At 38.6% G+C, this 27,219-nt stretch overlaps 1 protein-coding gene across 8 annotated transcripts in view; it reads left to right on the top strand.

Annotated features, from left to right (window-relative positions):
• Positions 1-27,219, top strand: part of MTMR3 (myotubularin related protein 3) — a 136,151-nt gene that overhangs the window by 55,955 nt on the left and 52,977 nt on the right. For 6 of the 8 annotated variants that reach the window (XM_028124567.2, XM_028124568.2, XM_028124562.2 and 3 more), the window contains exon 2: positions 24,764-24,813. The gene's annotated coding sequence lies outside the window, so the exon portion shown is untranslated. Of the gene's footprint in view, positions 1-12,737; positions 12,774-24,763; positions 24,814-27,219 lie in introns of all 8 variants that reach the window. The other 2 variants (XM_028124563.2, XM_088019570.1) reach the window with 1 other exon arrangement.

Genomic DNA, 27,219 nt, shown 5'->3' with positions numbered 1-27,219 from the left:
CTTCCAAACAGATTCTGTTATCCTCAGGACATCTGTAGCTTCTGGCATACAGAGGCAACATGACTTTTGGAAAGTAGGCACCAATCTTCTTTTCTGTGATGGTCTTAAAAAAGTTTTGCAAGCTACTCTGCTCTGTTGTCTTCAGTGTTGATTTGTTTATTTCCCCACTCCCAACCAAAAAGACCTCTTTTTTCTAGAATTGAAGACCCTTGAATATCCTTCCCTTGTTCCAGAAATCACACCATCACAAGTTTGTTATTCTCATGCATTTCTTTCTCCCAAATTGTCTTTTTTTGAGTACTTGTAGTGAAACGTGACACACAGTTAAACTGCATGAGACGCAAATGTACAGTGTAATGAATGGTTATATAAAGTGAACGCTCATGTCACTACCACCCAATCAATAAATAGAACATCCCCAGCACCTCAGAATGCTGCCCTGGTCTCTGTTCCTTCCTACACAGCTCCCTCTCCCTTCCTCTTAGAAATAACTAACCACTGTTCTAGTCTTGATGGTTATCATCTATCTCACTTTCACTGATATTATTACCTACCTGTGTATCCATAAACAATAGTTTAGTTTTGTCTATTTTATTTTTTTGTTTTTGTTTTTATTTTTTTAAAGACTTTATTTATTTATTTGACAGAGCGAGACACAGAGAGGGAACACAAGGAGGTGGAGTGGGAGAGGGAGAAGGAGAAGCAGGCTTCCCGCGGAGCAAGGAGCCAGGAGCCAGATGTGGGGCTGGATCCCAGGACCCTGGGATCATGACTTGAGCCGAAGGCAGATGCTTAACGACTGAGCCACCCAGGCGCCCCATGGTTGTTTTTTTTTTTTATTAGATTTTTATTTTTATTTAACAGAGCACAAGTAGGCAGAGCGGCAGGCAGAGGGAGAGGGAGAAGCAGGCTCCCCGCTGAGCAGGGAGCCCGATGCGGGGCTTGATCCCAGGAGCCTGGGATCATGACATGAGCTGAAGGCAGCTGCTTAACCGACTGAGCCACCCAGGCGCCCCTAGTTGTGTCTGTTTTTGAATGGAACTATACTGTGTGTGTTTTCTATCTTTTGCACATTCCTGTGTGTTGTGTTGATCTAATGCATTTTTACTGCTGTAATATGGTACATTTTTGATCATGATAGGGGAAAATATACTACAAATTATCCCACTGTTGCTGGACATCTGGGATGTTTCCAGGTTTGGGCTACTATGAACAATGCTGCTATGAATATTCTTACACATTTCTTCAGGTGCGGTGTCACATTCTAGGGTGTATACCCAGGAGCACAGGTGCCAGGACACAGCATATATCTTCAACTTAAGTGCCATGTTGTTTTCCAAAGTGATTTATCAGTTCACATTCCCATTATTAGAGCATTATTAGAAATACAGAGGTGAACAAGAGTTTCCGTTGCTCTGCATCCTGATCAACACTTAATATTGTCAGTGTTTTCAATTTTTGACGAATTTGAGGAGGTAAGTAGTAGTATCTTGTGGTTCTAATTTGGATTTCCCTGATTATTGGGTTTGAGCATCTTTGCCTATTTTATGGGCCATTTGGATTTCTTCTGCAGTTGCCTATTCTTTTCTCTATTTTTCTATTGAATTATCTTTTTAAAAAAATACTAATTTATGGTTCTTTATATATTCTGGACTCTTTGTCAATTAAGTTTGGGCAAATATTTTTGTCCATTCTATTTGGCTTTGTTTTCACTGTCTTTGTGCTCTTTTAATTAGTAGAAATTCTTAACTTTAATGTAGTCAGACTTGTTTTTTTTTCCTTTATGGTTACTTTTTTGTCTTAACTTGAGAAATCTTTACTCAGAGGTCATGAAAATATTTTCTTCTCAAACATTTTTTAAAGATTTCTATTTTTGGGGGGGTGCCTGGCTGGCTTAGTTGGAAGAGCATGTGACTCTTGATCTTGGGGTTGTGGATTCGAGCCCCACATTGGGTGTAGGGATTATTTTAAAAAATCTTTTTTTTTTTTTAAGATTTTATTTATTTATTTATTTGAGAGAGAGAGAATGAGAGATAGAGAGCACGAGAGGGAAGAGGGTCAGAGGGAGAAGCAGACTCCCCGCTGAGCAGGGAGCCCGATGTGGGACTCGATCCCGGGACTCCAGGATCATGACCTGAGCCGAAGGCAGTTGCTTAACCAACTGAGCCACCCAGGCGCCCTTAAAAAATCTTTTAAAAAAAGATTTATCTTTGCCTTTCATGGTTATGTCAGTAGCCCACTTGATGTTGTATGAAATAGGGGCCAATTTCATTTTTTTCCTCTCCTCTTTATTTCTAATAATGCTTTAAAGTCTAGTTTATCTTGTGTTAGTATACCCAAACCATTTTTCTGTTTGTTAGTATTTGCATATTTCTTCATTGTCTGTTTTTCAGATTTTCTGTTTCCTTAAATTTCAGTTGTATGTTTCTAACAGTGTGTGGTTGGACTGTTTAAAAATTTGGAGGCTGGGTTCCTGGGTGGCTCAGTCAGTTAAACATCCTACTCTTGATTTTGACTCAGGTCATGATCTCAGGGTTGTGAGATGGAGCCCCATGTCGGGCTTCATGCTAGGTGTGGCTCTGCCCCCCCCCCCCCAGATTTAGAGGTTATAGGATGTACAGCTCTGTCTCTCTCTCTTTAATTTTAGCAAATAACCCAAGGGCAGAAGCCGACCCAAGTATTGGACTCATCTCTTCTGAATTTCAGTCTTCTTTCATATCTCAGGGAATTTAATTTTGATAATAGCTTACTGTATTTTTAGGTCTTTGCTTTTAAGAGTATTTTTTTTTTTTTAAGTTTATTTCATTGACAGAGAGAGGGAGCACAAGCCGGGGGAGCAGGAGGAAGAGGGAGAAGCTCCCTGTTTAGCAGGGAGGCTGATGAGGGGCTTGATCCTAAGAACCTGGGATCATGACCTGAGCCGAAGGCAGGCACTTAAGCGACTAAGCCCCCCTAAAATAAAGGTGCCCCTTTATTTTATTATATTTTTTATTTTTTTTAAAGATTTTATTTATTGGACAGAGAGACAGTGAGAGAGGGAACGCAAGCAGGGGGAGTGGGAGAGGAGAAGCAGACTTCCCTCTGAGCAGGAGCCCGATGAGGGGCTCAATCCCAGGACCCTGGGATCATCACCTGAGCTGAAGCAGATGCTTAACGACTGAGCCACCCAGGCGTCCTGCCTTTATTTTATTTTTAAAAATTATTTTATTAGTTTGTGGTGCCAAAACCCAGGAATGAACCACGTTTAAGATAATTTTAAATATTTTATCAAGCTTTTTGAGTTTCTTTAGCCCGTTGGTAATTTGAATTACTCATTGTTGCTGGAAGTGTTTTAATCTTTATTTGGGTTTCTGTTTAGGATTCTGTACTAAGATTTTGTGTGTTTGGATTCCTTCTTAAAATTTGGACTTTGCATAAATAGACTTGGAGGGAATTACTTGGGTTATACAATAGACTGGGGTCAGGGTTGCAACGTGAATTGATGTGGTAAAGGTTAAGGTATGACCTTAAGATATACTTTGAAATTTGTTAGTTAAGTGCTTTTTTGTGACCTGACTTCATCCTGGGATGAAAGTTGCTTTAACTTATCTGATATTACCCCCATTAGTTTTGTAGTGGACTGACGGGAGGCTGGATCCTTCTGTTGCTAGGTTGAGAAGCATTGGATAAAGAAGCAGGGGAAACATGCAGCAGTGCTGGATTGGAAACAGGGAATGAAGGATCCTGGACAAACTTTGAATCCACTTGAAACTGCCATTTCACCCCAGTGATAATCTGAAATAGTGTCTAATATATTTTAGAAATCTTAGCTCTTTTCAGAGTTGGATGTAAGTGCAAGATGGAATTAGAATTCTAAAGAAACCTGGAGTGGCTCATGGATCTGCCCATTGGGTGGTGAAAGGAATTATTTCAAAAATAGGTTGTCAGAGGATGGAACTGGAGGGTGTTATGCTGAGTGAAATAAGTCAATCAGAGAAAGATATGTATCATATGACCTCACTGATATGAGGAATTCTTAATCTCAGGAAACAAACTGAGGGTTGCTGGAGTGGTGGGGGGGTGGGAGGGATGGGGTGGCTGGGTGATAGACAGTGGGTAGGGTATGTGCTATGGTGAGCGCTGTGAATTGTGCAAGACTGTTGAATCATAGATCTGTACTTCTGAAACAAATAATGCAACATATGTTAAGAAAAAAGAAAAAGAAGAAGATAGCAGGAGGGGAAGAATAAAGGGAGTAAGTCAGAGGGGGAGACAAACCATGAGAGAGGATGGACTCTGAAAAACAAACTGAGGGTTCTAGAGGGGAGGGGGGTGGGGGGATGGGTTAGCCTGGGGATGGGTATTAAAGAGGGCACATTCTGCGTGGAGCACTGGGTGTTATGCACAAACAATGAATCATGGAACACTACATCAAAAACTAATGATGTAATGTATGGTGATTAACATAACAATAAAAAATTAAAAAAGGTTGTCAGAACATGAGGGTAAAAAATCTAGAAAGTAGTTCTGTAGTAACTGTTTTGAATGCATGGGAAAGGGGCGCCTGGGTGCCTCAGTCAGTTAAGCTGCTGCGTTCGGCTCAGGTCATGATCCCAGGGGCCTGGGATTGAGCCCCGCGTCGCAGGGAGCCTGCTTCTCCCTCTCCCTCTGCCTGCTTCTCTGCCTACTTGTGCTCTCTCTGTCAAATAAATAAATAAAATCTTAAAAAAAAAAAGGGCATGGGAAAGATTAAAACCAGAGATATACTAGATAAGCTAGGAGCTAACATATTTTGCATTGGGAGGGAGACATGATTAACCCAAATTTGTGCATATGCACCGTGATATAAAGATCACTTCATTCTTCATTTAATACACATTATCTCTGGGACCTCTCTTTTCTCCTCTTCATCTCCTGCTTTCATTTCTCTGTTTTCTTATTTGACTGATACAGATACCAACGAACTGTTGAAAACCTCAATTGCTTTACATTAATATATATCCAGATTATTGAGTTCTATCTCTACCTTTCTATTTTTGTTTATGTTTTTAGTAATCTCTACACCCACTGTGGGGCTTGACCTCTCAGCCCTGAGATCAAGAGTCGCATGCTCTTCTTGACTGAGCCAGCCAGGTGCTCCTCTCCTTTTTTTTTAAGTAAACATTTAATCTCTGTATTTCTTTCCTCTTCATCTTTAGGCCTCCAGGAATTTATACAACTCAGTAGACTGCATAGTCCAGATTCTCTTTTGGGGAGGTTTAATTGAACATGTGAATTACAGTCTTCACAGATTTACATTTAAGCTTTTAAAAAACTTTAGACTCTTATGTTTTACCCTAGAAATTTTAGGCAGTCTCTATCAAATCAGAGTTGCATTGGGGTAAGAGGCACTTTAAATATTAAACATTTAAATAATACTGAATAATTATTAATAAACAGTGCTACATGAAAAAATAGACATTTGGGGAAAATATACTGAGTCAAAAGGGAAGTAGTTTGGGAAAAATTTGCATTTTCTTTTACAGACTGGGGCTAAATATGTGTGTATGCACATACGTATATATTATATAAGATTAATAAATCCAGGGGCACCTGGCTGGCTCATTTAGTGGGAGTTTGAGCCCCACATTGGGCGTAGAGATTACTTAAATATTAAAAAAAAAAAAAATCCAGGGACCCCTGGGTGCCTTAGTCGGTTAAGCATCTGCCTTCGGCTCAAGTCATGATCCCAGGGTCCTGGGATCAAGTCTTGCATCAGGCTCCTTGCTCCACCTGCTTCTCCCTCTGCCTGCCACTCCCCCTTCTTGTGTGTGCTCGTACTCTCTCTCTCTCTGGCAAATAAAGAAATAAAATCTTTAAAAAAAAAAACAACTTTTTTTTTTAAGTAATTTCCATACTCAACGTGGGCTTTGAACTCATGTCCCTGAGATCAGGAGTTGCATGCTCTACCGACTGAGCCAGCCAGGCACCTCCAAATCCTATTTCTTTTTTTTTGTTGTTTTTTTCTTAAGATTTTATTTCTTTTTATTTGCTAGAGAGAGAGAGCGTGTGCGAGAGAGTGAGCGAGAGTACAAGCAGGGGGAACGGCAGGCAGAGGGAGAAGCAGGCTCCCTGCTGAGCAAGGAGCCCAATGTGGGACTTGATCCCAGGACCCTGGGTTCATGACCTGAGCTGAAGGCAGACGCTTAATGACTGAGCCACCTGGGGTCCCCTGTGCCATGAAAGTTTAATGGGTATTTTGGTCAAGAAGAAATCTATAGGGGTGCCTAGGTAATCTCAGTCAGTTAAGCAGCTGCCTTTGGCTCATGATCCCAGGATCCTGGGACTGATTGAGCCCCACTTGGGCTCCCTGCTCAGTGGGGAATCTGCTTCTCCCTCTGCCCCTCCCCTCCACTCGTGCTCTCTCTCTCTCAAATAAATAAAGTAAAATGAATCTATAAAACTTTAAAAACTGAATTTTGTCTAAGTTTGCAATATCTAATAGGAGTTACCTTGTATTCAGTTAATACAGGACATGGTAAATGGGATGATTTGTATTTGAGTTACAGTAGCCCTAATTCTGCCTCTTTGTTTAAAAAAAAAAACCTGGTATACATTATTTAATTATGGTTTTTATTAAGGAAATCAGGCTGAATGTGTGAATCATCTGATTTTGTTATTCAGGACTCTTGGTTGCTGGTGACAAACTGAATTAGAGCTTAAGTAAAAGAAGGTGTGGCTTTACTGGCAGGATACTGGAGCAGTTCATATAATTGAAAACCTGTGACAGCCAGATAGAGGACTTGGAATTGGGGATAGTGTTTTAATTATTCTAGTTTTGCATCTCTTTGGGCTTTGGTGTGATTTCTTTCAGGCTTCTCCTGGCTCATGGCTGTACAGTCCAGAGTCTCTTCTTCCTCTTGGTGGCTCAGTAATATTTTCCACTGTGCCCCTTTACCAAAAGAAATAGTAATATTTCCATTTATTAAGGTTAAGTGTTTATTTCCTAACAATTTAGCTACTTGAAAAGTTGATACATATAATTTGAAAGAAAACATTTTAATTTTAATAGGTGTGACTTGGGTACCGTACAAATTCTCAGACCTTGGAATCAGATATTCCAGCCTTTTTTCCTGTTTGACACTGATTTTTATATGATACTTTTTATCATAGCAATTTGCTTAAAACCCTTGTTCTTTAAATATTTTTTTTTAAAGATTTTATTTATTTATTTGACAGACACAGCAAGAGAGGGAACACAAGCAGGGGGAGAGGGAGAACAGGCTTCCCGCTGTTCCTTAAATATTGAAAGGAATGTTTTTTGAGCTAGTTTTGAAATTATGAATGACCTTAGATAGTTGTTTGTGTGGTCCACATACGTCAAGTATTGCTGTTTCCCTCAAAAAACTTGAGAGTCCCTAGAGTGCCCCTGTGATTTTACTGTGGTACCCTCAAGGTACCTCAGCACACAGCTTGGAAACCATGATTCTAGAAGAGAGGGTTTTTTGTTTTTTGTTTTTTAAAGTAATCTCTATGCCTCATGTGGGGATTGGACTCAGGACCCTGAGATTAAGAGTTGCATGTCTACCGACTGAGCCAGCCAAGCACAAAAGGAGAAGGATTCCGTTTGTTTTTCTCCTTGGATCATGTGGTTGAGGGGAATAGTCTATAATTTGGTCAACCTGGGATTTTCATCCACTCCTGTGCTTAGAAGGGCATACTATTCTATTGTATAGCTATATCAATTTACCTATTTATAAATGTTTTAAAATTACATACAGGGCATAAATTAACATCTTGTGTATCTCTGACTATTTCCATAGCACAGATTTATTAAGTCTCACCTAATACTTAAACTATAAAAAAAATTGATGGATTTGAAAGCATGATCTTTGTGATTTCATAATTATCTGGGTAATCGAGAATCAAAGACCTAAACTTAAGAGCTAAAACTATAAAACTCTTGGAAGAAAACGGGAAAAGTTTCATGGCATTGCATTTGACAATGATTTCTTGGATCTAACATCAAAAGGCCAGGCAGCAAAGGAAAAAAATAGATAAATTGAACTTTATTAAAAACTTAATATGCATTGGAGTATACTATCAAGAATGAAAAGGCACCCAGAGAATGGGAGAAAGTGTTTGCAAACCATATATCTGATAAAGGATTACTATCCAGAATATATAAACACCGCTCATCACTAAAAAAACAACCCAACTAAAAAATGGGCAAAGACTTGAATAGACATTTCTTCAAAGAGGTTATAGAAATAGCTGGTGAGCACATGAAAAAATGCTCACCATCACTTACTAGTCATTAGGGAAATGCAAATCAAAACCATGAGATACTACTTCACACCCATAGGATGGCTCGTATCAAAAGGGTGGAAGTGAGCTGGTGAGGATATGGAGAAATTAGAACCCTTGTGCATTGTTGGTGGGAATGTAAAATGGTGCAGCTGCTGAGGGAAAATGGTGTGGTGGTTCCTCAGAAAATTAAACATGGAATTACCATATGATCCAGCAATAACGCTCTTAAATATCTATCCAAAAGAAGTGAAATCAGGGACTAACAGATATTTATACAGCAATGTTCACAGAAGCACTATTCACAGTAGCTAAAAGGTAGAAACAATTTAAATGTCCATCAGTGGATGAATGTATAAACAAAATGTATATACATACAATGGAGTATTATTCAGCATTAAAAAGGAAGTTTGGGATAAAGAAAAAGTCCTAGAAATGGATAGTGGTGGTGATTGCACAACAATGTGAATGTATAAACAAAATGTGGTATATACATACAATGGAGTATTATTCAGCATTAAAAAGGAAGTTTGGGATAATGAAAAAGTCCTAGATATGGATAGTGGTGGTGATTGCACAACAATGTGAATGTACTTAAGGTTATTCAGTTGTACACTTAAGATGGTTAAAATTGTAGATATGTATATTTTACCACAGAAAAAAGAAAAACTTTAAATGTGCAGTTTGTTTTACTTCAGTTATACCTTAATGAAGTTAAAAATCTTGGGGTATTTGACCCAAAAAATAATCTGTGATTTTATTTAAAGATGATGAAATAACAAACTGCATAGCTTTGAAAGCCCTACAGAGTAGTATCTTATGATGGGGACTATGGAACATCCACAAGCAGTGGATATATTTTAACTTTACAAAAGCTTCTAATTATCTCTGGTTGGCATCTTCATCTATAGGGGATGAAAATGTCTTACTGCTAAGTGGTGCAAAGTGAATATATTCATTGTTACTGGAGGGTTGCTATCAGATAAGAGACAACAGATGGTTTTATAAAGAGGCTAGGATTGTGCTCTCTATATAATGTTCTGAAGAGTGATACAGATGATGAAATGAGATGACTTGTCAGTACCTTGGAGGATGGAATTAAGAGTTCAGAACTATCGTGACAAGGGAGAAGAGGTTGTAAGAATAAAGATATTTAGGAACAAGTGTCAAGTAGCATTCTCGAGATGGTGGATCATAAAACACTGATGAATATCTTTAGTTTTTTGTGGGAGAATGAAACTTAATAAAGCCAATGCTGTTCTTTGAAAAATATAGTAGCACATGTCATATATAAGAAACATATTCTCAATATATAAGGGCTTTCCTTGGATTTGCTTTATGAGAAGTATAGTTAACATCAAATTTTACTATATTAACAAACTTATTTTATTGAATGGAGAAGGCAGTATGGCATGGATGTTTATAATGTAAACTGTGGAGCCAGAATGCTTGGGTTTGAATTCTGGCTTCTTAACTGTATAATCTTGGGAAAATTACTTCTCTGTATGTCTGTTTTTTCGTGTGTGTGTGTGTGTGTGTGTGTAAGAGAGGGAGGGAGGGGAGGAGCAGAGGGACTGGGAGAGGGAAAATCTTTTTTTTTTTTTAAAGATTTTATTTATTTATTCATGAGAGAGAGAGAGAGAGAGAGGCAGAGGGAGAAGCAGGCTCCCAAGGAGCAGGGAGCCCGATGTGGGACTCGATCCCAGGACTCCGGGATCATGACCTGAGCCGAAGGCAGACGCTTAACCATCTGAGCCACCCGGGTGCCCGAGAGAGAGAATCTTAAGGCTCCGTGCCTAGCATGATCCCTAAGTGGGGCTTGATCTCATGACCCTGAGATCATGACCTGAGCCAAAATCAAGAGTCGGATGCTTAACTGACTGAGCTACCCAGGCACCCCTCAACTGTTTTTCAAACTATAATGGTCACTACCTTACAGAATTATTGGGGGGTTAATTGAGTTAATACATATAATACTTTTATTTTATTTATTTTTTTTTTACATATAATACTTTTAAACCAGTGCCTGGCATATAGAGAAGTGCTCAATAAAATTAGCTGCTTAAAACATCCTTTTTTTTTTTTTTAAAGATTTTATTTATTTGAGGGGGGGGCAGACTCCCTGCTGAGCAGGAATCCTGTTGTGGGGCTTGATTCCAGAACCCAGAGATCATGACCTGAGCCAAAGGCAGATGCTTAACCGGCTGAGCCACCCAGGTGCCCCTGCTTAAAACATCCTTAACAATTGGTCTCAGTTGGCCCATTAATATGAGGTTATACTTGTATTGATAGTGTTTTCTCTCCCTGTTCTTACTGTCACTGTAAAAAAACAAAAACAAAACCCAACATTATTAAAAAAAAATTGGCCGTGTATTTTCTAATAAGTACCATGCCTGATATTATTACCATTGCTTTCTGGTGCTATAGAGTTAGCTATTCATGTGAATGCAGTACCATTCAGGTTCTTTGCAGTTATCAGAAATTGTTAAATATATACAACTGAAAAATTATCTTGGCTTCAAGTTGGAAGAAACTATGTAGTCTCACCAATTTGTGAACCTGTCTGCTCTTCCTTTGTTAATTCAGGAAAAGTTGAGAAAAGGACGGAGAAGCAATCCAGTTTTCAGGGGAGAAACAAAATTATTACACAAAGAATGGAATGTAAAAAGGATTTTCTAGGAATGGCTTGATCATAAGAACTGTTTTTTTTTATTTTTTTTTTTAAAGATTTTATTTATTTATTAGAGAGAGAGAATGAGAGATAGAGAGCACAAGAGGGAAGAGGGTCAGAGGGAGAAGCAGACTCCCCGCCGAGCAGGGAGCCCGATGTGGGACTCGATCCCGGGACTCCAGGATCATGACCTGAGCCGAAGGCAGTCGCTTAACCAACTGAGCCACCCAGGCGCCCCATAAGAACTGCTTTTATATGATTTCCTCAAAGAAGTCAAAGAGGATTAAAACCACTTCCCTCTTGGGGCACCTGGGTGGCTCAGTCGTTAAGCATCTGCCTTTGGCTCAGGTCATGATCCCAGGGTCCTGGGGTTGAGCCCAGCGTCGGGCTTCCTGCTCAGTGGGGAGTCTGCTTCTCCCTCTCTCACTCACTCTGCTTGTGTTCCCTCTCTCGCTGTCTCTCTCTCTCTGTCAAATAAATAAAATCTTAAAAAAAAAATAAAATAAAATCACTCTTTAAAAAAAAAAAACCACTTCCCTCTTGCTGTCACTTTTATATTCCATATCCTTATCTTGAAGCAGTGTTTTTTTTTATCTTTACAAAAACCACCATTTTATACAAAAGCATTTTTTTTTTAAATTGGCATTTTTATTAATACCAGTTCAGGACTGATACTGCAGCCATTATCAAGTTCCTAGTCACTTCAAGAAGTCTTTATGTGTTAGTCAAACGACATTATACCATTAATTATGATCACGTATTACCTATTTTTAGCTTAATGTTGGAACATGAAAGGAGAAAGCACTTCAGTTTTCCCAAAATTGTTATGAGAATTATCACCTATAGCTATTTTTAATTGCTTATGAGAAAATTTTTTATGATTTATCCCAAAACCCTTAAGGGGAAAGAAATATTTCATTGACTAATCAAAACATTTTGAGTAGCTCTTGTGGGAACTTGCAGACTATGTGTGTTTTGGAGAGAGAGAGAAGGAGAGAGGGAGGGAGAGGGATTTGGAGGAGGGGGAGAAGTGGAATTTGATAAAAGAGAATAAATGCTAAGTCATGTCTGTCTGCAAAAATGTGGTAAAAGTTTAGTGGCCTAAAATACTAGAAGAGCTCTGATGATCTTGTTGGTAGAAAAAAAAGCCAGTCTGTGTATAGGAAACAACATAAACAATGGCAAGGAATTTGGAATGAACATAGAATGTCCTAGAGGGGAAGAGTAAGATCCTCATTTGAGGCAGACCTGGTTGTATGAGAGGGAAGGGCCTCATTTTGGGGAGACGTTATTGTTGAGATGGATGCAATAGATCTTTACAATACAATGATAGTACCCTGAGAGTTCATTGATAATGTGTAGAGAATAGTGGTTAATGTTGCTTGGCTCACTCAGTTAAGTGATTTCTTCTTAAGTCTTAAGTGGCTACTCAGATCTTTGCTTCAGCAGAATCATATACTACTTTTTTATTTTGGACTTTGAAGGTTTATAATGCCAATTTATAATTGGAAACATATATCTGTTATAAGGGCTTATTCTTTATGAAGACAGGCAGGTAGAACTGTTGCATTTATGGTAAGAACTAGAATGTAGAGGTTTTAAATGGACGTGGGTGTGCTTCAAACATTTATTTAATGGGTGGTAAATAGAAGGCATGGTTAATTTCTTGTATTTACCTAAATTTTTTTTAATTCAAAAATTCGTTATTGGGCATGTTTCTTGTCCTTGTCAGATTAGTGTTCATTTGATTTTAAGTTACTACTAGTGCAGTAACTCTCCTAATGTTATCTCCATTTTACAGATGAGGAAACTTCGGGAACTACCCAAACTGATACAAGTAAGTTTAGAGTCAAAATTCATATCCAAAACAGTCTGATTCCAGAACCTGTGATCTTACCTAATAAGCTATATTGTAGTGCCTCTCATTAATGCATAGTGTAACGCCCTTGGCTTCCATTGTTGAGTAGGAAAATGACCTTACATAAGAAATCATAATCTGTCTAGTAGAACAGATAGAAGTGTAAATAATCATAATGACATTTAGTATTATAAAATAGAGCTACATTGAAAGTGCACATGAACTCTGCAGGGAAGCTTTCACAGTGAAAGCTTTGTTTTCAAGAAAGAATTGAAGGATACATAGTATTTAACCAAATAGATAAAGCAGTGTGAGTAAATCAGGCAGAGGTAACAGCAATGGCAAAAGCTCATGCATGGAAAATTTAAAAGCAGCTTCAAGTTGTTCATTGTGGGTATAAATGTCATAGGGCATATTTTTTTTGAGCAGGGATGTTTTAGTGAAACTTCTGTTGATCGGATTGAATGTATCAGGTGATGTTAAAAGAGGAACTGACCAGAACCAGTTCTTTTGTAACTTCTGTTGTAACTGGTTATTTTGTTTCTTAGGTAACTAAGGTCTACATAAGTTTAATTCAAGAAATGTTTGAGAATCAGTTAGCTAGACCAAATGGTGGTGATAACTGGTGTCATGGACTGGAAAGATGGAAATTGAGCGTTTCAGGAAAAGCAGTAGGAGCTGGCATCAGATTTTGTTATTGGAAGTAGTCAAATGGTTGCCAGCCTTGAAGTCCTAGGCCTACCAAGATTTCCAGTGGAAATAGAATATTATGTAGCCATCAAAAGGAATGAGATCTTGCCATTTGCAATGATGTGGATGGAACTGGAGGATGTTAGGCTGAGTGAAATAAGTCAATCAGAGAAAGACATGTATCATATGACCTCACTGATACGAGGAATTCTTAATCTCAGGAAACAAACTGAGGGTTGCTGGAGTGGTGGGGCGTGGGAGGGATGGGGTGGCTGGGTGATAGACAGTGGGTAGGGTATGTGCTATGGTGAGCGCTGTGAATTGTGCAAGACTGTTGAATCACAGATCTGTACTTCTGAAACAAATAATGCAACATATGTTAAGAAAAAAGAAAAAGAAGAAGATAGCAGGAGGGGAAGAATGAAGGGGAGTAAGTCGGTGGGGGAGACGATGAGAGACGATGGACTCTGAAAAACAAACTGAGGGTTCTAGAGGGGAGGGGGGTGGGGGATGGGTTAGCCCGGTGATGGGTATTAAAGAGGGCACGTTCTGCGTGGAGCACTGGTGTTATATGCAAACAATGAATCATGGAACACTACATCAAGAACTAATGATGCAATGTATGGTGATTAACATAACAATTAAAAAATTTAAAGAAAAAGAAAAGATTTCTAGTGGAGTATTAAGAAAGGAGGAATGGCGGGGGGCAGGGGATGGAGGCTGATGGTGGACTTTGTTAAGGATATGTAGAGTTAGGACATGTGCTACAGTGACAGTCCAGGAGGCCCTGTACCCTGTGGTATTGTCCGAGTAATAGCAGCTGGGGTTGGAGAAGGTGCCAGAACTCCAGTGGTAGCAGAAACCTTAAAGAGAGGTTTATCTTTTGTGTGGGGGGAAGACTAGATACTGTTGCATGTGGCCCTGGTCAGGTCTGCTTATGAACGGTTTCAGATTTTTGATGGATTGAAAAGATAAGTCTTATGAAGAAAAATGAGAGAATAAAGCAGCTTGAAGAAAGATAGTTACGTGTTAATTTCTATATATGAAGGATTTATAATAGCATATAGTGCAGTATCACCTAGACCTCTCATTAATATATTACCTACATGATTTTTCTTCAGTATCTGTATACTAAATGGGAATGCATCTTAAAATCAGTGGCATGTTATAGTTGGAGTTTTTTTTCTTTCTTAGTGGTGTGTAAATTTAATAGTGTGCTTTGAATTTGATGGCATCTGAGTCAATGAAATGCAGAATGTTTTTTCCAGTGCTCATTAGCATAAATACAGTTTTTTTTTTAAGGTATGCGTATTCCATTTAGGTCATCTCAAATATCGCTAATGGTCTGTAATACCGTGCCATGGAAACACTGGTAATTGAAAATTAACTATATGCTGTAGAATGTAGGATTTGGGTTCAATATTGAGGATGTAAATCAATAGAAAAGAAAAAGGGTAAGCCCTTTCTAAGGTCTTCTGTTTCTTTGCATTTTAGCATATATAAGTGTCCTCATTGAGGGGCGCCTGGGTGGCTCAGTCATTAAGCGTCTGCCTTCGGCTCAGGTCATGATCCCAGGGTCCTGGGATCGAGTCCCACATCGGGCTCCCTGCTCGGTGGGAAGCCTGTTTCTCCCTCTCCCACTCCCCCTGCTTGTGTTCCCTCTCTTGCTGTGTATATCTCTGTCAAATAAATAAATCAAATCTAAAAAAAAAAAAAAAGTGTCCTGATTGAAAACAGTAGTACACAGTGTGTTGTTCAGTCATAGGCCTGCTGTTGTTTACCGGATAGCTGTATAAACGCGTTATTCTTTCTGCCTCTTTGAGACATTAGTTCCTGTGACTATTTTCAGGTTAAAAAATGCAAGAAACTTATGATGGTGCTGATTGACCTTGGAGGTGTGATGTTATTCTTAATAGTTGTGTCCACATACTTATTGGAAACTTGAGAATTTGAATTATTTGTGTGGATCGTTTTTTCCATGTTGAATAGTACTTAAGTTTGTAATGTATAAACAATATACTGTGGAATACTTCATAGTTTGTGCAGAATAGGTTTAGATTAGGTTGTATGAGAAGTTTTTCATCTTGTTTTAGAGAATATTTTACCAGTATTTTACTATGTTTGGTCTGAATAGAAGTAATTTAAGCCAGTATGCTTTTTTATTATCCCTGCTCCCCATTAATGGGTTAAGCAAAATGATAGATTAAGAATTTTTTTAAATACAAAATTTGTTTTTTGTCTTCAGTATGAACCCATGACTTGAGTTTTTGGAGTGGTTATTTTAAGTGTAGTTACTTAAAAACAAAAAGGGAGAAATCCCTTTTGCTTCAGAGCTTATTTCTTATTAGCCCTGATTTAACGTAGTACTTTTGCCCTCCTTTTCTTTAAAGCATGTTGATGAGTTCTACTTCTTGACTTTAGCTGAAAGTTTTTTTTTCTTTCTGTATATTTGGATGGCAGTCACATGTTGCTCTCTGTTTACATGAGATAAATGTTACTAGTTTAAAAAGGTGGGTCTTTTTCTTGGGTTCTGTTTAATTGTCTTAAAAAGGATGGTCTTAAGAAGATGGTGTTCTGGTCAAGACAATTTCTGGTCTTTTGGCTATTTAGTAATTGAGAACCACTTTGAAAGAGTAGGTGTTTGAGCTCGCCATTTAAAACAGAGCCTGCGTTGTAGTGTGTGGTTACTGGAGGTTATTTGGGTTTTTATTGGCTTGCTTTCAAAAATATGAGTAGCCCCCTACCTAATTGCCAGAATATTAATTTTAACTAGGCCAGTAGAAGAGTGGATTCTTTTCATTGCATATAGCCTTTATAACTTGAATTTTGTCTCTCTTCTCTTGGGTGTACCTGTTGGCTAGCTGGAGTTGGACAGTTTTTAATTGTGAATACAGCAGCTAAAATTTAAATCTGTTCCTTCATTAAGTTGTATGCCTAAAAGATGGATTTGCATTTTCATTCAGCTTTCTGTTCCTTGTCCATTTTTTTTTTTTTAAGATTTTCTTTATTAGAGAGCAAGCATGTAAGAGAGTGAGTGCATGAGCAGGGGGGAGGAGAGAGAGAAGCTGACTCCCCACTGAGCAGGGAGCCCGACATGGGGCTTGGTCCCAGGACCCTGAGATCAAGGCAGTTGTTTAACTGAGCTATCCAGGCGCCCCTTGCTCCTTGTCCATTTTGATGCCCGTTACTCTGCATAAAACTGAGTGAAGGGAACCAGAACTTTGGACAGTCTACTTACAGACTGGGAGAAGAATATTAACATTTCTAAATATAATGTTAATATACTAGTAAGCAATATGCGGATTAGCTGGGTTTGAAATACTGATAGGTATTTTTTTGAAGAGTGTAGTTTACTTACAATTTTCCTAGAATTGGCATTAAAACATCTCAAGTACTTAGGCAAAACAGGAAAATCATGCTCATTTATACATGGGCACACTGTTGAGTTCCCATGGTAAACTGACCTTCAAATTAAGTTGTTTGTCTTTCTAGAAAAGAAACCTCTTATGCAGCTGTGAGTGGGGAGGCTTGGTATAAAAAGGGTGGGGTTTGGAGATTGTATTTTTGTTTCTTTAGGGCAGGGTCCTGCAGGAAAGCATATTAGAATAAGCCGTGTAAATCTGCAGGTTTCAAAATGACATTGGTGTGTTGAATTTTGCCTAGTTTTTTAGTTGCCCTTTTTTTTAATTGCATTTTTGGTTTTTGCTACCTATCTCATTTGATTAATTTTCTTTTTCTGTTGAGTACATAAGAAATAGGAATTCATAATTTAAGCTTTTAAAACTTTTTGAGACCGTATTGTAAAACTGCTTGTCTTCATAGGGATTGGTCATTTAGATGTTTTGTCCCAAAAAATGTGGTTAAAATTTTATTCTTCGGACAGTGGGAAGCAGGGACAGAGTCTGCAATCTCATGTTACTATAGATCAGAAATCAGGAATGTTTTTCTTTCTTTTAAATAGAACATTGACCTATGCAATGCCAGTGAGAGCTCTGATTTGGGGCAAGGTAGGGGAGAAGAAAGGAGAGGTGCAGGGGGAAACAAAGTTAACTTCCTTCCTCTTTATCGGAGGTTAACTGGGAGCAAGTAGCAGGACATTAATATGAGTGTGCAGGAATTTGCCTTATGTTAAATTCTCAAGGGTAGACCTCAGAACTAGTCAAAGAAACAAAAATCAGGAAACATTTTTCCGAAATGGCAGCTAGTCTTTCAGATCTTTCCATGTGATTATAAATATTGAACTACCTCTGGCACTTAGATAAAATGATCCGCTTGGCTTTAAAAATACAGTTAATTTCTAGTGATTTGAATACCTGGATTTTCTATTCTCTTAACATCCAAGACTTAAGTATTTCTTCTGTTTTCTGTTAAATTATAAGGGTTTTTTCTTTCTTAGGAGATAGGGAATGTTTCATTTAAGATGAACTTAAATGCTGCCTAATTATAAAATTAAATTCTTAATTTCAGTAATAAAATAATGCCTACCATGTGATTTCTCATGGAGGACATGGAGTCAGAAAATTACATTACAAATTACACATAGAAATTCTTTGCAGTCCTATAAATAATGTATCTGAGTAGTATGAAGTGAATGTGTTGTTATAGAAGTGATTATAAAGAGCAAGTCAGAACACTAAAAAAATCTTTGCATTCTTAAAATTATTTAATTTTTACCCTTTTTAGAAGATTGTATGTGATCAGTGTGTGTTTTTTTAAGATTATTTATTTTATTATTTATTTATTTTTTTTTTTTTTAAGATTTTATTTATTTATTTGACAGAGACAGCGAGAGCAGGAACACAAGCCGGGGGAGTGGGAGAGGGAGAAGCAGGCTTCCCGCTGAGCAGGGAGCCCGATGTGGGACTCGATCCCAGGACCCTGGGATCATGACCTGAGCTGAAGGCAGACGCTTAACGACAGAGCCACCCAGGCGCCCAAGATTATTTATTTTAGAGATAGAGCGCCATGCACGAGAGTTGGGGACAGGGCAGAGAGAGCAAACTTCAAGCCGACTCCCACTGAGCAGTGAGCCAAAGTGGGGCTTGATCTCCGACCCATGAAATCATGACCTGAGCTGAAACCTAGATTCAGTCACTCAGCCGACTGAGCCACCCACGTGCTGCTGTGATCTGTGGTTTTAATCTTTTCTGGTCACCATTAGAAAATATCTTCACCAAGACATCATGTAGGGTTTATGGTCCCCCTTCCTTTCCTACCCTGTTGTATAAGGATTAAGTTTAAAAGGAAAATACTTGTACATTAAATGATTTTCAAAGGTATAAATCAGGGGCGCCCAGGTGGCTCAGTTGGTTGGGCATCTGCCTTTGGCTCAGGTCATGATCCCAGGGTTTTGGGATTGAGCCCTGCATGGGGCTCCCTGCTCAGCGGGGAGTCTGCTTCTCCCGCTCCCTGTTCTTCTCTGCCCCTGCCCCCACTCGTGCTCTCCCCCCGCCAAATAAATAAAATGTTTTTTAAGAAAAGGTACAAGTCAAGTTTGCTAAAATTGGTTTGATCACAGTTAATCTTTTCTGAGAACATGATTGGGGCTTCCTTTTACCTACTTGAGATGGGAAAAGCAATAACATTCATCTGAAATGCAACTGAATTTTGATGTCTAAAAATGCTAGAGCATAATTACTTTGCTTTTAATTTTTGACATTTGGGGTCCACTTTTAGAAAAGCAGCTTCAGTGTTTCAGCCATTTAAATGACAGCAAATGATTTTCAGTATTGATCACTAACCCAACTGTTGGGAATTCTGTGTATCGCAGAGCCTCCTTTGTGGAATATATTCAGAACTTACCCCACATTTAACCCACCCCACCCCCATGTATATACATACATACACATACATATGTATGTAGAATATAGAATGAACCGCACTCTGTAGCACTAGTGTGGTCACAGATGATATAGGATTGATTTTTGGTGGTTATCTATCGAGGCAGAGATTTTTTTGTTATTTTGAACATTAAGTGTTGCTGGTTCATGAGACTTACTACCAGTTAAAGGCTCTTTGATACAGAAATGTGATTATAACATGGAGTTTAAGTGGCAGTTTCTGGCAACTTGCTCGGTTTTTGTTTTTTCAAGGAGAAGATGGTTGGTCTTGGTTAGGAAATTATAATATGTTAGCTGCTTATCTGTGCTCTGCAGCTGGCAGAGGAATGTACACGGATCGTGAATTTGCATCTGGATCCCTCAAAACTCACAGACATTGCTTAATGTTTCCAAAAGAAGTAGAAAAGACATGTAGAGTCAGTCCCTCTCTCTTTCTCTCTCATCTTGTTTAGAGATTTCACTGAACGAGGTCACTGACTCAATTTTATATTTACTTTTCCTTTTATCTTTTTCAAAGCATGGACCTAATAGGTAGGGGAGAAAAGTCATACTGAGGGCATTCAGCCATGTGAGAATATTACAGTTGACATAAGAATTACAGCTCCCTTAAGGATAGGAACTTTGTTTTGTTCATTGCTGCATCATCCCCAGTGCCTAGAATTGCCGTCCCACTCCCAGATATTTGTCTTGGTAGGTGACAAATGAACTTGTCATGGTAGGTGAATGAAGTCATGCTTTTTGAACTCTTTGTTTCTATTTTTATTTATAGTTGACTTCAGCAGCAAAGGTTTTAGAAAACCTGAGGTTTGGGCTTCTATTCAAGGAATGAGACCAAGCCATAGTAGTTTTACTCAGCTGGTAAGTGCTGGTGATTAAATCATCTTCCCACCGTGGAATAATCCCACCCAGCATGCCCCAGAGTCCTAGTTTGGGAAGGTCATATCATCCATCAGATACCTGAAAAGTTACTAGGCATAAATAAGGAAACATGAAGAAACTGTAAAAACTTGCCTAAAGTAGTGGCAGTTGGAAAGCCACTTAAAATTTAACATCTCTGAATTATTTTATATTGCTTCCACACTCAAATTTTCCTCTGTATCTGTTTCTTTTCTTTTCTTTTTAAAGATTTTATTTATTTAATTGACAGAGACAGACACAGAGAGGGAACGCAAGCAGGGGGAGTGGGAGAGGGAGAAGCAGGCCTCCCGCTGAGCGGGAAACCCGATGTGGGGCTCGACCCCTGGGACCATGACCCAGGCTGAAGGCAGACACTTGACTGAGCCACCCAGGCACCCCTGTATCTGTTTCTTAATATGCAGTGCATGTGTAAGAAAAAGCATTTCTTGGGGCGCCTGGGTGGCTCAGTTGGTTAAGCGTCTGCCTTCGGCTCAGGTCATTATCCCGGGGTCCTGGGATTGAGCCCCGCATCGGGCTCCCTGCTCAGCCGGAAGCCTGCTTCCCCCTGTCCCACCCCTCTTGCTTGTGTTCCCTTTTTCGCTGTGTCTCTCTGTCAAATAAATAAATAAAATCTTTAAAAAAAAAAAAAAAGAAAAGAAAAAGCATTTCTTTTACATACAGTGAAAATAAAGGATTCCTTTAAAATTATTCAGTGTTGCCGCCTTAAAGTTGTCAATTCTTAATTACCCTGCATTTGAAAGTGAGACAGGACTATATAAAACAGTCCATTGTTTTTTTAAAGTTAAAATGTACACTAGCCAAAAAAGTGCTGCTTTAGCTCCCTGTGCTTACTCTCCCCGACCCAATATTTTAAGATGCCTGGCCTGAGTCTCGTAGTTTTCCTCATTAATTGATTCAATCTGATTAGTTTTTGTAGTTTGAATTCTTTTATTATATAAATGACCCAAATTGGTATGCCTCTTTGCCCTTTTGAAGCTGATATGGTTGGTCCTTCCTTCCTTCCTTTCCCCCCTTTTTAAAAAAAAAAAATTAGGGAGCAGGAGAGGGACAGAGGGAGAGAGAGAGAGAGGGAGGGATAAGCAGACTCCCACCTGAGCAGGGAGCCCAATGCGGGGCTCGATCCCTGGACCCTGCGATCATGACCTGAGCCAAAGGCAGATGCTTAACTGACTGAGCCACCCAGGCGCCCTGATGTGGTACTTCTTTAAATATATTCAGTATATATTCAGAGTCACCCAAACCTAACTGCTGTTACTCTTTGACATATGTGTATACATGACTGTATCATGGAATATCTGCTGCTGTCATTGGCAGGTAGCTTATGGCACCAGAGAGCTGCTTTCAGATTCACCTCTGCGTGGCCTTTATCTGGGAAATAGTCCTAAGAGGCATGGGCAGTTTTTTTTGTTGTTGTTGTTGGCAGTGTTTCACAAAATGACATACTTGTTTCCAACCAAGTAGTTGTTTAATTGTGGTTATTGGGAAGAAGAGTCATTGCCAGCATTGAAGCAGACCTGCCTGAACCTTTTTGTTGAAACTGCCTGTTGTTTGGTCTGTCTCTTGGAACTTTACACCCTGTGGAAACTTTACACAAACATTTCTGTATTGACGGACTTCTCATATGTTTGACAGAGTAAGTTATCAAGTAATTTAAAACATGTCAAATGATTTTTATAGTGGATACAGTGATTTCCTTGAATTAAATTTAGCACCTTGAATTAAATCAATTCATTTTTACCCCTAGACTTGAACTGTCTCTTGAATTTAATCCTTCCATCCTCCACCTGCTGGATATACATCTACTTAACATTGCTTCCTTGGAACTACCTTTCATTTTTTTTGCTTTTCTTTTTATTTATTTTTAAGTAATCTCTATACCCAGTGTGGGGCTCAAACTCATGACCCCGAGATCAAGAGTTGCATGCTTTTCTGACTGAGCCAGCTAGGCATCCCACCTTTCATTTCTTAATGATACTGTCCTTTTTCCACTCACCGCAGGCCTTAACATTTTGGAGTTATCTTTGACAACTTGCTCTGCCTCTTTTTCCCCCCCATTTCTAATCAGTTACTAAGCTCAGGAAATTAATGCTTTTATTCACTTTGATGTCTTCCTCTGCATTTTCACTACAGTTGAGATAGGCTGTTAGCAGTTCATATCTGAACTACTAGTCGAGGAACATCCTAAGTCAGTTTTCCCCTCCAGACCATTCTACTTGCTGCTTGCTGCTGTTTAACACCACCACTTTTGTGTTATTATTTTCCTGCGTATAAAGCTCTTGATTTCATGCCATTGAATTAAATCTGACTCCTTAGCCTGGCGTTGAAGGCCCACAGTTGTGTCCTGCCTTTCTAGTCTTCTCTTCTTGAACTCTCTCTTGATATTCTGACCTCTACTTCTCAAAAATGTCATGTTTTCTTCTGTGGTATTAATAGCCATTCTCTCTTGAATTATCCCTGTCCTTTTTTTTTCTTTATTTAGATCCCACCCATTCTATAAAACCCAGTTGAAATTCTTCATCTGTTGTGAAGCTTCCCTGCACTGTCCCTCATCTGAACTCTGAGCACATGCATGTCATTGGACATTGTAGTACTCTGACACTTGAGCTATGTTTCATCATTTCTTGTTTGTAATACTTTTTAAGTGAAATGTGTCTTCACATACATTATTTCATCTGGTTTTTTTTTTTTTTTTTAAGTCAAAGACAAAGAGACCGAGCATCTCTTCTTTTTAACAAATGATTCTTTATTATCCTAAAGTAAAAATCATAGGTAGTGGGTACTTGGGTGGCTCAGTCGGTTAAGCGTCTGCCTTTGGCTCAGGTCATGATCCCAGGGTCCTGGGGTCGAGGTCTGTATTGGGCTCCCTGCTCAGTGGGGAACCTGCTTCTCCCTCTCCCTCTGCCTCTTCCCTCTGCTCATGCTTGCTCTCTCTCAAATAAAATCTTTAAAAAAAATCATAGTATAATGTACCTACTGACATAACTAAAAAGGAAAAAACTGTAATGTGTATTTCAGTATTCAGGTGCTTAACCAAAATTACACTCTAGCAAGAAAAGGTCCTGCAGATTTACAGACCTCCAGCTTTTCTTCTGTATTGTGTTGTACCTTTTAAAACAATAAGACTCGATACTTAATTTGGTTTGTATTTCAAGTTGTAAATTATGAATAGCTTTGTTTTCCATATAGTATGTGGTTAATATGGCCTCTAAGTTACAAAATTTAAATTAAAAGTTACGGGAGACAAAAATTCTACTTGTAAAATGGTTTAAAACACTTTATCGGGAGTGCGTGGGTGGCTCAGTCGTTAAGCATCTGCCTTCGGCTCAGATCATGATCCCAGGGTCCTGGAATCAAGCCCCACATCGGTCTCCATGCTCAGCGGGAAGCCTGCTTCTCGCTCTCCCACTCCCCATACTTGTGTTCCCTCGCTCGCTGTCTCTCTCTCTGTCAAATAAATAAAATTAAAAAAAAAACAAAACAACAAAACAAAAACACTGTATCGTTGCATATTTAGCCTCCTTTTTATGGTTCTTACTCAGTTAAGATTTTTTTTCTGGAAGTTATGGATGTAATGTGCTATGTCGACTGATTCCTTAATTTTAGGATTTTAGTGTTTTATACAGTTTTGTTTATTTATGTGATTTCATGTCATGTAACAGCCCAAAAGAATGAGTTGTCTGCAACTACTGAGAGAAATCATTACAAAGGAATCAGGTCATGGGGCGCCTGGGTGGCTTAGTTGGTGCTCAGTGGGGAGTCTGCTTGAGATTCTCCCTTTCTCTCTCCCTCTGCCCCCCCCACTTGCTCACACATGTGTGTGTGCATGCTCTCTCAAATCTTTAAAAAAAAAAGTCGATAATGTATTTTATCTCTGTAAAGGTCAGATTGTTACCGAGTTGTGACAAGAATTATTTGTGTTTAGATCATACTCCTTCCACCCTGATTTTTTTCTTACACATGAAAGATCCCTTGGCTCAGTTGGTTAAGCGTCTGCCTTCGGCTCAGGTCCTGATCCCAGGGTCCTGGAATCGAGTCCTGCATCGATCAGGCTCCTTGCTCAGCGGGGAGCCTGCTTCTCCCTGTGCCTGCTGCTCCCCCTGCTTGTGCTCTCTCTCCTTTCTGTGCCTCTCTGACAAATAAATCTTTAAAAAAAGCCCCAAGAGTAAGTCTAGATCTCTGATCTTCATTTTTTAAAGTACTGGTGCATGTAGTGGCAAAGGTTTAGCTGAGAAACCATCAGAAATGATGATTGAGGAAAAACCCTGAAATAGAGTATGTGTAGGTTCTTGGAAAGTTCTGTCTATATAGTTCTGTAGTTTCTAAAAGCATGATGACGCCTGATTGGGCTCATTTTGGGCAATTAAACATTCTAAAATCTGTTGACTAGTCAACATTATAACAATTTAAAAATAATATATTGTCACAGCATTCTAACTTACAGAGAAAAGTCTTGTGGGGAGATCTAAGTGGTTTAACTTTATTCTTAGGATATTTGTAAAACTACTGGTTTTTCTTTTGCAGATTGACTTGTGAAACCTAATAGAGAAACTTCTTGGGACGAACTTCACTTGGTAAGTTTGTCATACCCTTCCCCCCACTTTGTGCTGTTTTGAGCAGCAGAAACTAATTTACAGATTAATTGTGGGGGGGTCTGTTTGTCCATGTACACAGTTATTTAGATGAGCTTTTATATGTTCATTTTAATGTCAAATCTCTAAATATGATTTTTTTTTCCCACTAGGGTCAAGGCAGATTATTTTTTCCATATATAATTTGCTATACTTGGGAAACTTGTATTTAAGTTGAAATTAAATGAGTTGTAGCCCTAATATTTTGTTTAGAATAGACAATTCTTAACATGGAATTCTTTAAATTGAAACTTGATTCTTTTATTTTATTTTATTTTATTTTATTATGTAATGTTAATCACCTTATTTTGAGTTTTCTTAACTTGTTACATATCTGTATAAAAATGCCTCATTACTAGACTTAGTGGTACTAATGTGACATTTAAGTAGAAAAGATCTAAAAAATTTAATCCTGTCCCCAATGTGGTTATTAATCCCAATTCTTCTTTTAATAGACTTGTGTGTATCCATGACTATTTCAGTCTTCATTACTGCCTCTTGTCTGCCATTGGTTTAATTTAGGAAATTATAATCTAATTTTATTGAGAAGTTGTTGCTTTAGTTTTAACTTTTTAGATCCACATCAATACCTTGTTCTGCAACCTTTAGCTTGACATTGCCTCCAGAATAAGGATCAAGCTCATTACCATGGCATTTTAGGCTCTTGACAAGTGGGCTTTAAACATTTCCCCCATACACCTAGGGCACCTTTTGCTGTAGTCACATTGACTTATTTTCCCTCGAGTACTCACTCTCCAGTATGCTTTTTTTTTTTTTTTGGTCTTGTTCTTTGCTTGTGCCATTCCTGTTTCCTCTGTCTCAGTAGCTCAGACCCTGACTGGCTCAACTATTAGAAAACTTAGTTGTTCCATAAAGCCTTCCCTGAGTGCCCAGACCAGAATCCATTTCTGTCTTTTGCATCCTCATGGAGTTCTATTTCTGCATCTCTTTTCACATTCTGCCTTATTAGTTAACTGTTTGTTGTCCCCACAAGATTATGAACACTTTGAAGGCAAAAACTATGTTCATATTTGAATTTTTAATTCACAGAGACATTTCCAGAGTCCTGGGATATAGGACTTCTCACTATAATTTGATTTTAAGTAGGATTTTTGTTTTTGGTGGGTGTGGGTGTTGGTAAGAATAAGGGAGAATAGATTTTGTGCCATCTGTTTAATTTAGAAAATTATCATCTAACTTTTAATTGAATTTAGTAGGGATTAGTTATAATCTTGATTCAGGGTACTGTTTTTTTCCTTCTTTCTGTATAATGAAGGATTTATATGATATGTATATTCTATGACCTTATAGTCTGAGTTGCTCAGTATCTTACTTGGTTGAGTTATTGTTTGTGAGTGTAAGTTTTAGTTCTTGAGAAAGAAATTGGATAATTTCTGCTTTATAGGTGCCTGAAAGATGAGATACCATGTTCACTAGGAAGATTAAATGATATTTTACTTTTGTAAAGACTTCTCAGAAGTTGCATCTATGGGGTGGTACTGATGATGGAGCCCAGAGAAGCCTGCAGATCCTAGCTGTCAAATTCTCATGCATATATTAAGAAAAGAGCAGTCATTTGACTTTAATGCTTAGAATAAGAATCTTATCCTTCATTTGGCCCGGTGGGTCCATATTAGACCTTTAAAGAAGGAAATGTAACACTAATGTATTACTTGGCTCTGTAGTTTAATTTTTACATTGGCATAATAATGTAAGTGTTCACTGATTTTTAATTTTAGAATCAGTATTGACTTGAGATGAGTCATCCAAGACCTCTATTTGCAAAACAGTGAATTAAAGTGTTACTTTTTTTTTTTTAAGATTTAAAAAATTTATTTATTTAGGGGTGCCTGGGTGGCTCAATTGTTGGGTGTCTGCCTTCGGCTCTGGTCATGGTCCTGGGATTGAGCCCCACATTGGGCTCTCTGCTCAGCAGGAGGCCTGCTTCTCCCTCTCCCACTCCCCCTGCTTGTGTTCCCTCTCTCGCTGTCTCTGTCAAATAAATAAATAAAATCTTAAAAAAAAAAAAAATTTGTTTATTCATGAGCGACACAGAGAGGCAGAGGAAGAAGCAGGTTTCCTGTGATTAAGAGATTATTTTGTTCTTAGGAAGTATATACTAAAGTAATAAGGTGTACAGAGGCATGGTTTATACAGCTCTCATTTTTAAAAAAGATTTATTTATTTATTTGAGAGAGAGAGAGAGAGAGAAGGGTGAGAGGGGCAGAGGGAGAGGGAAAAAGAGTCTTAAGCAGACTCCATGCTGAGCGTGGAGCCCAAGGCAGAGCTCAGTCTCACGACTCTGAGATCATGACCTGAGCTGAAACCGAGTCAGATGCTTAACTGACT

Source organism: Eumetopias jubatus, unplaced genomic scaffold (assembly GCF_037043125.1).
Source record: "Eumetopias jubatus isolate StellerSeaLion01/CBP00866 unplaced genomic scaffold, mEumJub1_p1.0 scaffold_16, whole genome shotgun sequence".
Taxonomy (NCBI): domain Eukaryota; kingdom Metazoa; phylum Chordata; class Mammalia; order Carnivora; family Otariidae; genus Eumetopias; species Eumetopias jubatus.
Note: the sequence above shows the minus strand (reverse complement) of the source record. Positions and strands in the feature narration are given on the sequence as shown.